The following is an 18035-nucleotide window of genomic DNA, read 5'->3' on the forward strand; positions in this document are numbered from 1 at the left end:
GCACGCTTTGGAGAACTGATCCAGCAGTTTTTGAAGCTGGTCTTCTGTGTGAGACACTACAGCAGCATCGTCTGCGAACAGCATATCTCTGATGAGGACTTCTCGCACCTTAGACTTAGCTTTCAGCCTTGCAAGGTTAAACAATTTCTCATCAGATCTTGTGTGCAGCAAGATGCCCTCTGTTGAAGATCCAAAGGCATGCTTCAGGAGGAGTGCGAAGAAGATCCCAAACAATGTCGGAGCAAGCACGCATCCTTGTTTGACGCCACTCCTGATTCTGAAAGCATCCGATAATGCGCCGTCATATTGGATGGTTCCTCTCATGTCTTCGTGGAACGACTGGATCATCTTGAGTAACCGTGGAGGACAGCCTATCTTGTGGAGCAGTTTGAACAGACCATCCCTGCTGACCAAGTCAAAAGCCTTGGTCAAGTCGATGAAGGCTATGTAGAGTGGGTTTCTCTGCTCCCTGCACTTCTCCTGCAGCTGCCTTAGAGAGAAGACCATGTCAACGGTAGACCTCTCTGCACGGAATCCGCACTGCGATTCGGGGTACACCCTCTCAGCAATCTTCTGGAGTCTGCCAAGGATGACGCGAACGAACAGTTTACCAGTGACGCTTAGGAGGGAGATTCCACGGTAGTTGTTGCAGTCACTTCTGTCTCCTTTGTTCTTATACGTTACAATGTTAGCGTCGCACATATCCTGTGGAACCTCACCCTCTTTCCAGCACAGGCACAGTAGCTCATGTAGGGGTTCCAGGAGTGTGTCCGCAGCAAATTTGATTACCTCTGGTGGTATACGATCCTGACCAGGGGCCTTTCCTGCTGCAATGCTGTCGATGGCTCTCGTCAGTTCATCCACAGTCTGTTCTTTATCCAGTTCGTCCATTACTGGTAGGAGCTCGACGGCATCGAGGGCTGCGTCAACCACAACGTTCTCGCGTGAGTACAGCTCGGAGTAGTGCTCAACCCAGCGCTCCATCTGTTTGGCTTTGTCAGCGATGACTTCACCAGATTTGGATTTCAGAGGTGCCATCTTGTTCTGGGTGGGTCCTAATGCCTTCTTCATACCCTCGTACATTCCTCTGAGATTACCAAAGTCGACACAGGTCTGGATGCTGCTGCATAGCTGGAGCCAGTGGTTGTTGGCACAGCGCCTGGCTGTCTGCTGTACTGTTCTTCTGGCCTCTCTAAGCGCTTGCTGGGTGCTCTGGCTCGGTGAGCGTTTGTACTCCAGGACTGCAGCGAGCTTTTTTTCAATGACTGGAATCATCTCATTGGAGTTAGCTTCGAACCAGTCGTTCGTGTTTCTAGCTCTTCTTCCAAACACTGACAAGGCCGTGTTGTAAACTGTATCCCTCAGATGTTGCCATTTGGATGTCGCATCGGCGCCCCCAGGGCCGCTGCGCAGATTTTCCTGGAGGGTCTCTCTGAACAAAACAAAACAAGGCATGTCAGAATAGCTATTCTGGAATAAGGGTGCTGTGTAGACATACCCACAGAGCCCATCTCTGAAGGTAAAGCTGCTGCCAGCAACAGCACAGAAGTAAGGACATCATGGTGTGGTATTGCCACCCTTCTGTGCTGCTATCTGCAGAGCTAGGCCTAAGACAGCAGCTGCCACTCTCCAGCTACTCGGTTCTGCAGGCAGCACAGAAATAAGGGTGGCAATACCATGAGTCCCCTAAGACAGGTGTCTGCAACCTGTGGCTCCAGAGCCACATGTGGCTCTTTAAGAACTTCTTTCTGGCTCTGGATGCTATAGTTGCAAAGTAAAAAACAAAACAAAATAAAAAACCCTCCTGATTATTTTTGATAAATGGTGAACATCTAAAAGCCCAACAATGAACAACTCCTATCTAAATAGAAAATGATATGTCATCTCCAAACGCTGAATTATTCACCCTTTAATATATGCTGTGCATTGTGGGATATGATACTGTGTCTGTGTTTTGACTGTGTTGCTAAGAAAGTCTTAATTTTGAAAAGGAAAAGGAAGCTTGTGGCATTCCTGCTGTGAAGGACAACATGCATTTTAAGAAAGAAAACTGAAACATTGAGAAAATTAGCATAATTAAAGTGGGATGGGGAGTGAAAGTCAGGAAGTTAGCAGTACAAACACACGTAAAATGTGAGGAAACAGAATATGTAAAAAGTTTCTCAATGTCCTGAAGTAAACATGTATTGCATTACAAATCATTGTGTGTGTGCTGCTCTTAAAACAGGGGATTACAGAAATTATGGTTTGATGTTTATTAAGGCCCATCTTGTATTCACATGCATTGCAGCTCTTAAATTATTGAGTTTTTTTTTACCAGATTTAAAAAAAAAAAAAAAAAAGCTCTTTCTGATATTTTGGTTGCTGGCCCTGCTCTAAGGGAACCTTCAAGCCCTTGCAACTTTTGGGTCAGGACCCCCAATTTCAGAGACCCCCCCATCCCTGTGAAATCTGAGTAATAATAGAGTAAAAACTCACAACATACTTTGTAGGGGGAGACCAGATTTCATGGCCCATGATGTATTTTTCATGGGTTTGAATTTGATAGTGCCTTAGTTATTGGAATGAGAACTCACACCTCTTCTATTTGCTCCTCCCCATTTAGCTCTTACCTAAGTTGAAAGTGTAGTGTTAAAGTGGAAGTAACCTCAAGGGTGACGGCTCTTTTTTTGGGTTAATGGGGCTGAGCCCTTTGATGTCACAGTTATAATGGTGCAGAAGAATGTTGATGACATTTTTGTCGAAATTTGGCAACCTTTAGAAATAACAGTGTTCTGCAGAGATGGTTCTACCTTGAAGTTTTTGACAGAACTCAGCTTTCTGGGCTTCTAGACTATGGCTGTCAGTATCTACTCCATTTTCCTTGCAAATATTGAATTTTCCCATGAAACAGATTTTGCGTTTCTCCACATATCTAGACCCAGCTACTAGAGTATGGATCAGCAACCTTTCTGAGGTAGAGTGCCAAAATTTGACCTTTTGACCTCTATGTGTGGGCCGAGTGCTGGTGATACTTTTTAAAGTCACTAAGTCCATGACTACACTGTAGCCATAACTCAGAAAAATTTATGCAATTTGCGTGATGCAAATCACGAAAATTATTTCAAGTTAACTTATCTTGAACTTGGGGCAGTCCAAACGAAACCTACGCCAAATTAAAATTAACTGCAAGGCTGCTATTTTGGAAAACAAATATATCCCAAAATAGCAACCACAGTGTAGCCAGGCCTAATAGTTCTACTTACTACAGCTTCATTAATAAATGGTAGAGTTCTGCATCTTAATTTATTTAGGTGGTGGTTAGTAGCGTCAGTTGGTCTTTTGTTAACTCACATGCAGTATAGCTTTGAGCAAACTCCTGGCTGCATGTGGGAGGAGGGGTGAGGATGAGCTCCCACCTCATGTGCTGATGAAAATCTGCTTGTGTGCCCAGGGTTGCTGACCCCTGTACTAGAGCATAGTTGATGCACTTCTAATTGTTGACACCTGGAGACTCTTGAGAGTACTGATCGTATTTCAGCCCTTTGAGGCTGCAGTACATCTAATTCCTGCTATGTGAGTCCTGGCCCTGCCACACATGGACTTCAAGAAGCAGAGTACGCTGGACTGCCCTGGAAGGACAGGTTTCTCTGGGGCTAGCTCTCATGCTCTGTTTCTGTGGTCAGTCTGGACATTTCCCCTGCTGCCCCTAATTCTTCAGTTTTCAAGCCAGAAACTAGTAGCATGGGCTCATTGGTGGTGGGTGTCAGGTAAGTGAAGAAAGGGTTCTGAGTCTGAGGTGGGTTTTCTGATCCTAGGAGGCTGAGAGTGGGGCTAGTATTGGCTGGGACAGTGTTGAGAGAGTAATGGATGGCTTCTGTAAAGTGTCTGAGAAAGAAGAGGGTGATAAATATGTGTGAGGAGTGATAGGCTATTAGTCCCACTTTCCCCTCCCCGCCCAAATCACTTGTTCACTCACTTCTAATCAAGACCTTATGGCCATTGGTTTAAAGTCATTCCCTTCTCTGCTAAAGATGACTTGTACTTTAATTTACAATTACTGTACACTAAAATCATAGTTCCCTCCTTTGCTAGGAACCTTGGTGGAAGGAAAATGCATTGTAACATGGACAGAAATGGGGCCAAATTTGGACCCATCTGTACAAGATGCTCACTCGTATATCGTACAAATGCTCACAACTTCGCAGGAAGGTATCTAAGTCCCTCCTATTCATTTTCCCCCAGTCTCATCCTCTTATGTAGAAAGTGAAATTGAATTTACTGAAAAGAAAACTATGGATAACTTTGCTTTTTTTTTTTTGTAGGTGGGGAGTTGGGGGAAGGGGAATGAGTGTTTGGCCGCATGCCCAGAAGCAAGACTCTTCCCAGCTTGAAAAAATTGTGATGTCATTCTTGTCTGGTTCAAAGTTTGTCCTGTGGTTTGTGTCTGAGGGCTGTTAAGTGCATATGTCATGATTAGTATGTTTCCTTATGATTGTAATAACTAAATCTGTCAAACTTGGAAAAATATAATCCTTTTGAAAGGATATTAGTCATATTTAGTAACATCTTATTGTCTCATCACTATACCTAATTTCCAATTACTTTTACTTTGTTTCTTTCCTTTTAATTTGATACTGAGATTGAGTGTTTCAGTAAATTGGTCAGATTTTTCTTGTTATATTTTTGGGACCAAAATTGCCCTTAAATATAGGCATGTGATGCCAATGAAAGTTGAATGCTTCTATCCAGTTGCAGAATTTGGCCCTTAAGTTACTGTGCACTAAGTTTAAAAAAATCTTTTTTTTTTTAAGCGCCATTTGTTTTAACTTAGTTTTTCTGATTAACCTCTGAGGTCTTCATTAGTAAAATGACTTCATTTATTTCTCCACTTGGGAATACATTTAGAGGTTACAAGGTGTATTTAATTCTTTGCTTAGTACTTTTATTTCACAGTGATTAAGATCCAGGTGACCTTTATGCTCAAAGGTTTTTTTTTTTAATAAAGTCTCAATAGCATGTACCCATTATGGCTGAGAGAGTGATTCACACACAACCCTGACCAACTGCAGAAATCAGCAGAAATTGGGGTTCGGTGGAGCTTTGAATGTCAGCCCAGATTTGGGAATGAGTCACAAATTTGGCATAATGTATTTAGTACCAGTAACCCTCACCATTCTTCACAATTCCTGAATGTGCCCTTTTGACTCTATGCTATGTGAGTCTTATTCTTCCCACTGCCCTTCTCCCCAGTGCAGACATTATTTAGCACTTATAGCAGTGGAAGTAATTTGATCATTACAAAGGTGTACAAGACCAGATTCATCCCTGTTATAACTTCATGGGTATCAGTGAATCTGCCCTGTAGTGTCAATTACATTCAGTATTGATCTCTCCACAGAGAGAAACACTTTTTCAGACACATCAGTGACTCATAGCTGAACAAGGTCTCAACAATGAAATTTTAAAGAATTGCCGCTATAATCCATTGTTAGCTGGAGGAAAAAATGTTTTTCTTTCTAGTCCTTTCCTTTGCCAGCAAAAGACTGACTTCCTTTTTAGCTAATCAGCTGCCCATTTCCGTAGCAGATTGGATTTTATTTTTTTTTAATATCACAATGTAAAATTAAAAATCAGTCAATTGTTCTTGCCAACTCTGGTGGCTTTAATTGAGAGTGTTATGTACTTTGTTTTGGTCATTTTTTCTCATAAAGCCCCAACTCCTGGAGTTTTTGAGAATCTGTTTTATTATTTTGTTAAATTCAATTTCTTGCTCACGTGAGTGTGGAAATGCTTGGAGAAGGGAATTTGAAAACAAGAAGACAATACTCAAAATATGGTTTAAAATTATTTTTAAGCCAACCTCAAGATTCTGGGAGGGCATGAGTCATGAAGTTTGAATCTTCAGAGTTTGACAGTGCTATATGTTTGTCTAACAGTAATCCTGTGATGGTGGAATAAATTGCTCTTTTATCAGTTTATACCACATGGGCTATGTCTACACTAGCCCCAAACTTCGAAATGGCCGTTCAAATGTAGCTGTGCTTGATGGCCAGGGCTGCACTAGGACATTGAGGATTACGTGAAGACATGCTTAGCCTGCACGGTGTGCAGAGCTACTGCTTCTCTGGCCCCTTTGAAACCGGTAGCTGTGGACAGAAGATAGCAGAGAATTGCTTTCTTTTCCCTGAACTAATTCCTGTTTGTGAGCGTAGGACCTGATGCTACATACTTGCCTTTTAGTTTTATTTTGTGTTTTGCTGACTGGATTGGTTGATGATTGTTGCATGGTTTCAGCACCTGTTTGCACGTCTTCTATGATTTCTTTGTATTTTGGGATTGCTGCTCTTGGACTTTCAGAGCATAACACTGACCTGAGGTCTTTTTATGAGTCACTGGCTGGTTGAGCTCAGGGAGGACAAACTGGACCATGAACAAAGGAAGGTGAGCCTGCCCAATAAAAGAGCTGGTCAGGAAACAATTGGGGTTCCCCACCCCCAACACACACTTGGATGGGTTGGCCTGGAACACAGGGGCTTTAGGTGCTGCAGCCCAGTCCTGTTCTTAATCTGGCCCTGATCTCAGTGTTGCCAAGTGCTGAACACCCTCAGTCCTCTTTGAAGTCCTCTATGATGGCTGAAAGTGTTAAGAACCTCCTTAGAACTAGTAACTGTTGTGAGGTAAATTTTGTCTTAAAGTATGTATCCACAACTTCACAGTTAGCTCTCTGAGAACACAGGGATGCAGGTTCAAATGAAGTCTTTCAAAAAGGACCTTATGTTTAAAGGAGAATCGTTATTTTATGATTATTATAAAAAAAAGAGAGCAATATGTTTTCACTTTATTGGTTTCTTACAGAAAACTGGAAATTCCAGACTTCAGATTCCTGTGACTTTCTGTCATACAGTAATTCTTGCAGAGCTTTGGCTCTCTTAATTAATTGGGATAAAAGATCTTACAAGTCTAAAGCTATTACTTGTATGAAGTTATCAGTGTCAATTCTTCCAACTTATTTGTGTAAAACAACAACAAAAACATCCTTCAGTGGTGAAAAGGGATTTTAAAGTTGGGTGCCTCAGATGAGACAATCTCTCCATATTTAGCCACTTAGTGAGAAGCTAGGGTGTTTTTTTTTGTGGTGCGTAGTCCCCTCTCCTCCCACACACACCTTTAAGTGCCTAATAATGGGTATGAAAGTGCCTCTGAACAGAAGTCAGGCAGTTCTGTAGCATCACTGCCCCACTCTGGGCCCTGTGGGATAGTCTCTCAAAGTCTTGATATCTGCTTGTTTGGGAGCAATGCTTGGCTAGGGTAGGAATATATAGGCTAGGGGTGCAGGGTGAGGGAGAGAGAGACGTGCGCGCACACACACATCCAGATATATGGAGTGGGTCTCCGGTCACTGCAGATCTGCTTCCTAGCACAGGATTGGTGCTCCTTGCACTGTCTCTATCTGGCTCTGTCACTGCAGGGCTGCCTCCCAGCACAGCTGTGCTTCTTGCTGCTCTTCTTAGCTCCCTCTTTTCTCTCAGAGAGATCCAGAAAATCCCAGCTCACATGGAGGATGGGACCTGGCCTCCTAGTTCACTCATTGACCTGCCCAGCCTGTCAGTCTGGCTGACCTGGAGTGTTGGCCTTTTCCCATTGTCCCTGGGGACTGTCAGTCTCAGGGCTCTGGTTTCTCAGGGACTCTTCCCCTTCTAACACTGGGAGCTAGCCAACCAACCTCCCCCGCCCAATGAGTTTTAGTAAGGGGCTAACAGTCCCCTTACTTAAAGCATGGCACACCATGCCCCTCCAGCCCCAGGCAGCCGTGAGAGCCACCTGGAGTGTGCTGCATGGTGCTCCCGCAGCTATTTAAAGGGTCTGGGCCTCCAGCTCCTGCCACCACTATAGTAGCAGATGGCTGGGAGCCCCAGTGCCTTTCAGATCTCCAGACCTTGGGGCAGTTTTCCCCTTTGGCCATCCCACATCAGCAGGCCTGAGTGTGGAGGTGGGTATGTCGCTAGAAACAATGAAGCCACCTGGAAGCATGCGTTCTCTGAACTAATGGCCCTGGTCTAAGCTTATGCCCTGGGTTCTATGCAAGTCCTCAGCTTTCTAATTGTGTTTGGTACTTCCATTTACCCCCTTATGTGGGATATTTTCAAAGGAGGAGACACCTGAGCAATATAGATTTAAGGGCCTAATTCTAGGCATCCAAGTTAAGAGAAGTTGTTGTCCTTAGCTCTTATTTTGATTGCTACATAAGAGGATGCCACATAAGAGGATGATATAGAGTGATTGCAACTGCTGCTTGGGTTTTAATTGATCAGATGCCCACAGGCAGCTGGAGGGGTAGTTACTTTTTTTTTTCCCCATAAATTAAGACTTGGGTTAAAATATATGGAACCCTAGAAGGAGGTATAAGCTACTAGAAAGTAAAAGAATTTCATGCCTTATAAATGGGGGGGGGAGGAGAGGGTGGGCTAGTCTTGTGGCAGTGGTTGTTGGCTACTCAAAACACCCTATTTAATTCCAGACACTGTTACTAACGTCCTGTCTGTCTTTGAGCAAGTCACTTAATCTCTGTGTGCCTCAGTTTCCCCATAGGTAAAATGGGGATAGTAGCTCTACACTTTTCTGTTGTTTTGTTTTTTTCCTCTATTTAATTTTTCAGGGAAGGGAGACTGTGTGTGTGTATATGCAACCAAGAACACTGGAGCCCTAATTTTGATTGAAACCTCTAATTCTTACCATCATACAATTAGTAAATAAAGAGGAGGTAAGATTACAATGTGAAGGTCAAATTATGCTTTCTGGTACACCTATTCTTTTCCCCTTGAAAAGAGTGTGAGGGCAGAATTTGGTTTTTAAAATTCAGGATGTGCATACTGTAAATTTTTATTCAGAGCAAAGTGTAAATATGTTTAAAGGTCCTGTTTTAAATTTGAATTTTGAGGGCTTGCCAAAATAGCTGAGATGGAGATAGGATCTTTTGTACTATTAAATGAAGGCATCACCTTCATTTTCTTTCAGTTTTTTTTAAAAGCCTCCTTTATATAGTGGAAAACATCTTGCTGCTGCTTGGATGGAGTCCAAATGGTATTTTCCCCTTTGAGCCAGAGCAGGAAAATGTATTGGGTTGGATGATGCTAAAGATCTTTTGTTAAACATTCCTACTTCAGAGTCACAGATCCCTTAAGGTGAAAGGGAAACCAGATCAAGATACTATTAACTCACAGGAGAAAAGGAACAGTAGTGTCACATGAGTTAATAACTCTAAGTAGCCTGTAAGATGCTGCAGTGGAATTAAATGCTTAACAATCATTCAAAAATGGCTTACAGAAATTTAAAATGTGGATCATTTAGTGTGGCTAAAATTATGCTCCTGGCAAATATGTGTGACACATGAGAGCACTTACCTGGAAATTTATTACTCGGTTCTGAGCAAACAAAGCATGACCTACATTTGACTAAAGTCAGCTGTCACTGGCTAATCCTATGGGCTTCTTTTTATTAATGTCACAATTACTAATGTGGTATAACATTGTCATTACTGAATAGCACAGCGGGATAAGCTGCAGCTGTTATTTCTTTTTCTATACCGACTAACTCATTAAATCTGAGTTTTGGGGAATACAAATTGTAAAGATTATTCAAATTTTGAATGAGAAATGGGACTACTGGGAAACTGTAGGCATATAAAGTAAAACTTTGAATCAAGGATTTTTGGTTTTTTTGTTAGCCTGGAATATTCACAATTAATCTTTCTTTTTCCTTGACATTTGACTCCAAATTAAACATGAAATAGTGCTTCAAGGAAGGAAATAGAAGGGTAAAAAAATTATTGCATGACCTAGGCACTGCTCTTTTTGAAGCAAAAATGAGATGTTAATGTTCATAAAAGAACACACTATAAATGAGCTTTTTTCTAAAGGATCTGTAACACGAAGTATCCCATTGCCATTTTGAATATTTTCTTAAACTAGAGTGCTTTAGGGGAGATGTTGAAAAGAATCTTTATTAATTTCTTTAAAGATGCAGTAATGTAGATATGCAAGTATTCAAGCTTTGGTATTTCCATTTAAACATGTAAACGATAGAAAACAGATTTTCTCCAAGACTAACACAAAAAAAAAAAAAACAACCCAAAAGGCTCCCAAATGCAGCTTCTTTGGTTATGCCTATACAGTGCATGTTTCATACATGGCTGAAAAGTTGTTGTTCCTTATTCCCTTGAAAATTCTAGGTTTTCTTTGCGCTCTTAGAGAATTTCAGCCATGGCATTATGACTATTATTCTTTTGTTGATTTGCAGATATATAGTTTTAAAAACTCCTATTAATTTTAGCATTTGGCAAAGATAAATCATGTCTTTCCTTAATTTTCTTTGCCTTGAATTTTAAATCTATCCAAATTTGTTAGTTTATGCAACCACATAGGTGGCTGTCATACTCTTGAGATTAGGTGTTTAGGCTCCCGATACTTGACATTGGTTGTGCTAGCTCAAAATAGCTGCAGAACAGCCCCATGCACCCCCCCCACCCCAGTAGCAGCCATGGAATGAACGTACAGAGCTAACAACACAGGTTCTGTGCCTCGTCCGCCGGCCTCTAGCCAGTCACAGGTGGAGCCACAGATGCTATTTCCTGGCTGCCACAATACTCATAGAAAAGGGGTCAGTGGGGCACAAATTAGGCTGGTGCTCTGAGGAGAGGTTTCAAGATTCAGTGGAACTAGGACAATTTACACAGCTGAGAATCTGGATCTTAATCTCTGTTTCCTTGTTACAAAAAGAGTGCGTCTACACTAGGAACTAACTTCGAAGTTAGGCACTACTTTGAAGTAGCCAGCAGAGTCTACAAACATTTTCCTTCACTTCGAAGTAGGGAGCCCAACTTTAAAGTCCTTACTCCATTCCTGGGAATGGAGTAGTGCCCTACTTTGATGTTGAACTTTCAAGTAGGGTGTGTGTAGATGCTCAGCTTTGAAGTTGTACTTCTCAGTAAGCAGTTTTGAAGTTGTTTTGAAGTGTAGACACAGTCAAAATGTTTTAGAGCTTGAAAAGGGCCTGATCTGCTGCTTCACTCCAGATTTCTCTGGGTGCACCTGTACTGATTTTAATGGCATTCTACTGGCACACCACTTGGAAGGCAGTGTTTGGCTGGGCCCAAACCAAGGGTGATAGTATATTGCAGTAGTACTGGGAACAACGATGCAGTTGGATAATCTAGAGGATTGGATGCTTGAGAGTTTCCCTAAAGCATGGTTAAAAATTCAACCATCCATTTGGAGGAAAGGCCCTTTAAACATTCTAGGTGTTCATACACATTTGTACTTTTGCTATACAAAATGGGATGAATTTATGTACAGTAAACCCTGGATTTAATAGACTAAGTGGGGGAGGGAGTGTCCATTAAAGCTGAAAGTCCATTATATACGAATGATTATACTGTATGATGAGGCACTGACCTTCCCAGCCCATCACTCACTCTTGTCTTCTTCCCCCTTCCTGCCCCATTCTTCCCCTCACACCTCCATCTCCCTCTCCCAGTTACCAGGACAGAAGCTGAATGCCGGTCTGGCTCCTTCCACCCCCTGCAGCTCTCAGCACTGCGGGTTCTCCAGCCTCTGGCTCCGAGCCGCCTGTGTAAAGGTAGAGTGTGGCCGCCTCCAGCCTGCCAGTGGGCAGCAGCCTTCAGCACCATGGCTGCTGCTTGGTGCCATTGCAGGCAGTGGTGGATGGGTGCCGATATGCTCCATACACACGGGGCTGGGGAGGAGAACTCCTACACCCTGCCCCAGCCTCCCTGGTGGCCCCAGCCTCCCTGGTGGCCCCAGCCACTGCAGTGGCCCCTCTAGCCCTGACAGTCCCAGCCATCCTAGCAGCTTCTCCAGCCCTGGTGGCAGCTCTGGTGAGTCTCCAGCATTTATTTGGGGTGGGGATGGGGGAGCTGGCAGACAGTATTTATTTCCAAAGTCCTTTATAGTGGGGTCCATTAAATCAAGGGTTTACTGTACTTGCGCTTTCAAGACGGTGTTGTTTGCAGCTTGGTGGGTGACTGCTGAAGTCAGAGTTAAGGCTGTACTTGTGCTGGAGAGGGATGTGTGTATTGTAATGGGTGATCATGAGAAGGGTTGATGGTGCATATTATAGGTTGGGGAGGATGAGGAATTAAATCGAAGTTACTCAGGTTGTTGAAATGTATGTTGGTGGGATTATCTGTAGAACACAACTCACTGCAAACTGATGGGTTTAGTCCTGAGGAAATATCAAGATTTTTAACTATAGACTAATAGAGAGAGTAATACACAAGCCCTCACTCTCCTGCAATGCTTCCCTTTTTCTCATTTCAGGATCCCATTTGTACCCCCGCCACCACATGTATGAATAGGTTTCTCTCCATATGGCATCCCTAGCATAGCCTAGTTCCCTCTTAGACCTCACTACAGCCTGCCTCTCAGAATGCTCATCCCCAAACCCTGCCTTTACCATAGTCTGGTGTTAACATATACTGATGCACATCAACTTCTTAAATCTGGATATGGCAAGGATGCAGAAGGGCATGGTTGAGAGTGGGCCATCATGTTGAGTGGTGTTGTCTAAGGAACACAGCAATCATTTGGGGAGTAGGCACTGTACATGGCGGCAATGATATGCACATGGGGAACATTCCTTGACTGTACTGAAAACAAAAGGACTTCTAGCTCCTTGGTTTAAGTCCAGCTGAGACTGGTAGTGAGAATAAACATTTTTCCACTCTTCTGGCTGTCTGGTGGTCTGTGTAAAGTGAGATGTGGGTGGGCCTCAGGAGCAGACGTCCCTAACATTCATTGGCAGGACTGCGTCTGGCACATTCCTTGGCTGGCTGCATAGAGAGGGTAGTGGGTGAAGCTTTGGCTACAATATGGCGCTTAAAGCAGTTCAGCTGCATTGACACAACTCTGCCACTGTAGCACTTCTAGGCTACATCTACACTAGCACACTATGTTGAAGTAGCCTATTTCAATGTAAGAACATCGAAATAGGCTACTTTGACGCGTATCATATATACATCCTCCAGGACTGGTGCCATTGATGTTCAACATCGAAGTACTGACAGAGAACGTCGAAAGGAACTGCCCCAGAAGGAAATGCAGAGCGTCCACACACACAAGCGCTACCCATCAAAATAAGGGGCCAGCAAAGCCCCAAGCCACTCCCTTAAAGGGCCCCTCCCAGACACACTCAGCCTGCACAGCACGAGATCCACAGAGCCGACAACCGGTTGCAGATCCTGTGTATGCAGCATGGACCCCCAGCTGCAGCAGCAGCAGCAGCAGACAGAAGCCCTGGGCTAAGGGCTGCTACAGACAGCGACCATAGAGCCCTGCAGCGGCTGGACAGAGCGTTTCTCGATCCCTCAGCTGATGGCCGCCATGGAGGAACCCGCTATTTCAACGTAGCAAGACGCGGATCATCTACACATGCCCCACTTCGATGCTGAATGTCAAAGTAGGGCGCTATTCCCATCTTTGGATAGGAATAGTGATTTCAATGTCTCACCGCCTAACGTTGATTTCAACATCGAAATAGCTCATGGTGCATATAGACGCGACGCGTACTATTTTGACGTTGTGCTGGCTACTTTGAAGTAGCCGGCTAGTGTAGACGCACCCCTAGTGAGGATGCTTTAAGCCAACAGGAGAGAGATCTCCCATTGATATAATTGCTGTAGCACTGGATTTAACTACAGGGGAGGTGGCAGCTATATTGGCAGGAGAAGCTTTCCCCCTGACCTAGTGCAATCCATACCGGTACTCAGGTATGTGTAATTTGCATTGCTCCAGCAGGAGCCTTACTCACACCACGTAGCAACATAGCTTATTCTGATGTGAACTAGAGTGTGCTCACAGCCTGGGTTAGCTGAAGGAGTGAGCTAAGCTCGCAGCCATAGAGCTGATCCCTTCAGGGCATGGTTTCGAAACAGTGATGTACAGAACCTGTATCTTTCTGTGAGGGAAAAGAGGATTTCAGTCCTCAGGCAGAAATGTGCACTAAACCCCCTAACTCAACACATTTAAAAACAAAATGAGTAACTAGTTTAGGTTATAATACAATGCGTGCCACACAAGCTATACATTCCTATTTTCAAGCCTCCTACTACAGTAAAACCGTGTTATCCAGGACTCGGATAACTGGCACATTCTGTTAACCAGCACTTGGGGCAGATGCCCCAGGGCCAGCTGCCTGGCTGGCACCATCTGCCGCCGAGCCTCCCCCCTCCCCCCAGCTGGGACCATCTGCTGCAGATCTGCCCCCACCCTCAGCCAGGGCTGGCTGCTGCAGGGTCAGTTGCATTGCCAGTGTTGGCAGCAGGGGGATGGCTCCCCACCAGGGTCAGCTGAGTGGGACCAGTGGCTCTACTGGACTAACTGGCAAATTTGATTATCCGGCAATCCCTGTTCCCCAGGGATGCTGGATAATCAAGCTTCTACTGTACTGCTTTGCATAAGATGTCACACTTCCTCGCTTGAAGTAGTAATAATCCAAATACATGGCTTCTGTCTTCAGGGCTCCTGCTATACAAGTTTTCTTCAGCACCATAGTTAGTCTGTCAGTCATACTGGCTTCTCAAAATGTGGGACACCATTCTTCCTCAATTTTTACCCTCTTTTCAGGCCTTTCTCCGTGATCTCCTTAACAGAGAACAAAGAGGATCTGGGGGTAGTAAACAGAAAATATTCTGTTCTGCAATCCCCACAGATGCAGGCTTTCGCTGAGTCTGGCTGAGATGCACAGCTTGTACGGCAGAAGTTGACTCACAGGCTCTGCCTACATCCTGGCCTACACAGAGCAATCATGCAATGGATTATTTCCCTAGCCCTCCTTTTCCAGGCCATGGTGTGGCTTATAGAGCGTTTTCATCAGTGGGACCTTTCTGTTCCCTCCCAGGGGTGGTTTGTTTGCTCTGCATATAACAAGCCTCAAAGCTTGAGCATGCTGCAAATCTCCCACCACCCTGTCTGCTTTCTGCTGCAGGACCTAGTGGTAGGTCCACTTGTTGGTTCACAAGGTGCTGAGAGAAATATTATTCAATGGAATTTCTGTGAGAAGGATTATAGCTTCCTGAAAGTCAGAGGCCTAGAGAGATTGGTCTCTTTCTTAGCCTACACAGTTGCACACACGGTAATTGAGTAGGCAAATGACTATTGGCAATTTATGAGTTGTTCATTTTCACAGAATTGAGACCAAGTGCTTCCTCTAAATAGCTACTCAAAGTATTTTAACCAATTGCATGTTGAATAGTAACAAAGAGTAAGCCGTGCTAGTCTATACACTATCAAAACAAAAAGCAGTCAAGTAGCACTTTAAAGACTAGCAAAATAGTTTATTAGGTGAGCTTTCGTGGGACAGACCCACTTCTTCAGACCATAGCCAGACCAGAACAGACTCAATATTTAAGACACAGAGAACCAAAACCAGTAAGCAAGGAGGACAAATCAGAAAAAGAAAATCAAGGTGAGCAAATCAGAGAGTGGAGGGGTTGGGGGGGAAGATCAAGAATTAGATTGAGCCAAGTATGCAGACGAGCCCCTATAGTGACTCAGAAAGTTCCCATCGCGATTTAAACCATGTGTTAACGTGCCAAATTTGAATATAAAAGTCAGCTCGTCCACTTCTCTCTCTAAAACGGTGTGATAATGTCTGTTCAGTAACACACATACCTTGAGGTCATTGACAGAATGCCCCATTCCATTAAAATGTTGACTAACTGGTTTGTGGATCTGGAGTGTTTTAATGTCTGTTTTGTGCCCATTGACCCTATGTCTAAGGGAGTTAGAAGTCTGTCCAATATACAAAGCATCTAGGCATTGTTGGCACATGATGGCATATATGATGTTAGTAGAGGAGCATGAGAAAATGCCCGTGATTCTGTGTGTAACCTGGTTAGGTCCAGTGATGGTATTTCCAGAGAAGATATGTGGACAAAGCTGGCAGCGGGCTTTGTTGCAGGGAAAGGTTCCAGGACTGCTGTTCCTGGGGTATAGTCTGTGGTTGTTAGTGAGGATCCTCATGAGGTTGGGAGGTTGTCTGTAGGATGCTACACTCCAGAAGGCCCTTGGTGACATGCCTGTTCTCTCCTACAGACAACCTCCCAACCTCATGAGGATCCTCACTAACAGTCACAGTCTATACCCCAGGAATACCAGTCCTGGAACCTTTCCCTGCAACAAAGCCCGCTGCCAGCTTTGTCCACATGTCTTCTCCGGAAATGCCGTCACTGGACCTAACCAGGTTACACACAGAATCACGGGCACTTTCTCATGCTCCTCTACTAATGTCATATATGCCATCATGTGCCACCAATGCCCAGATGCTTTGTATATTGGACAGACTTCTAACTCCCTTAGACAAAGGGTCAACGGGCACAAAACAGACATCAAAACACTCCAGATCCACAAACCAGTTAGTCAACATTTTAATGGAATGGGGCATTCTGTCAATGACCTCAAGGTATGTGTGTTACTGAACAGACATTATCACACTGTTTTAGAGAGAGAAGTGGCCGAGCTGACTTTTATATTCAAATTCGGCACATTATCACATGGTTTAAATCGCGATGGGAACTTTCTGAGTCACTATAGGGGCTCGTCTGCATACTTGGCTCAATCTAATTCTTGATCTCCCCCCCCACCCCTCCACTCTCTGATTTGCTCACCTTGATTATCTTTTTCTGATTTGTCCTCCTTGCTTACTGGTTTTGGTTCTCTGTGTCTTAAATATTGAGTCTGTTCTGGTCTGGCTATGGTCTGAAGAAGTGGGTCTGTCCCACGAAAGCTCACCTAATAAACTATTTTGCTAGTCTTTAAAGTGCTACTTGACTGCTTTTTGTTTTGATATTTTAACCAAGTTTTCCTAAGATGTTTTGGTTTGGCTGTTTTTAATTCTTCACTGCTATAGAGCTTGTGAACCTGTGAGAGGGGCCGGGGAGAGAAACATCAGCGAAAACGCACAGCAGCCCTCTTGTCTTCTGCTGTGCAGGCAGCTCTGGGAAGCCGTGCAGTTAAACGCCTGCCATTTCTGCTTCCTACAGGCGCTGTTTGTCTCTGCTTCTGGATTCCATGGAGTGGTTCTGGGGAGACCAGCTGCCCATTGCCACCTGCTGCTGCTTCTGGGAAAAACAGAGGTAAAGGAAAGAAGTACCAGAGGACTGATAGTCATTAGTGAATAAACTGTGAACTAACAGTAGTTGCACCATTGTTGTACTCAGGGTATGTCTATACTTACAGGTATGTCTGCATTTACTTGTACTAGGCTATAAGTGTTTTATGCATCCCAATTGATCCTCTGGAGTTTGATTTTTGCTGCATCTAAATCGATCTCTCTGGGCTTGGCTGTTGATCCTGGTACTCCATGCTAAGGGACATCAGCACGGGCCCAAAGAGCCTCGGTCTTCACTAGGGAACATAGTCGATCCTGATACATTAATTCTAGCTATGTTCCCTCGTGTACACTGGGCCTCATCAGTGTCTGAAAGAGTGAACATGTGAGATTTTACAACTATGCCTGAGCAAGGTGACTTTCATTCTAGCATATGAAAGAGGGAAGTAAAGGAAACATTCAGAGCAGAAGTGAAACTGACCGAATATAAAAAGCAGTCATGCAAAAAGCATGCAAAAAAAAAATTCTGTTCTATCATTCATTTGATTTTTTTTTAAAAGGCATTTGCCATCTTTGATTCCCCTCCCCCCCCCCATAAACATGTCACATACTTTGCATGGTAATATGTTTGTGTTTATAACATCAAGAAAGATATTTACATAACCGCACCCATGGCTTGTTACACTTTGCCCGACAAAACAGAAACCAGAATTCTCCTATGTAATGTAAATTGTGCTGCTGGATACCTAGCTCCAAGGGGGAAAAGGACAGCTATTGTGTCTGTGAGAGGCTATTTTAATTCAAATATTTCTGTCCAAACCTCATTCTCTGAAATAGCTGATTTGTATCTGAACACAGAGTGGCTTTTATGAACATACAGATTAGCTACATCATGTTATGAAAGTACCCATTTGTGACTAATAGCAATT

The sequence above is a fragment of the Carettochelys insculpta genome, chromosome 2 (assembly GCF_033958435.1).
Source record: "Carettochelys insculpta isolate YL-2023 chromosome 2, ASM3395843v1, whole genome shotgun sequence".
Lineage (NCBI taxonomy): Eukaryota > Metazoa > Chordata > Testudines > Carettochelyidae > Carettochelys > Carettochelys insculpta.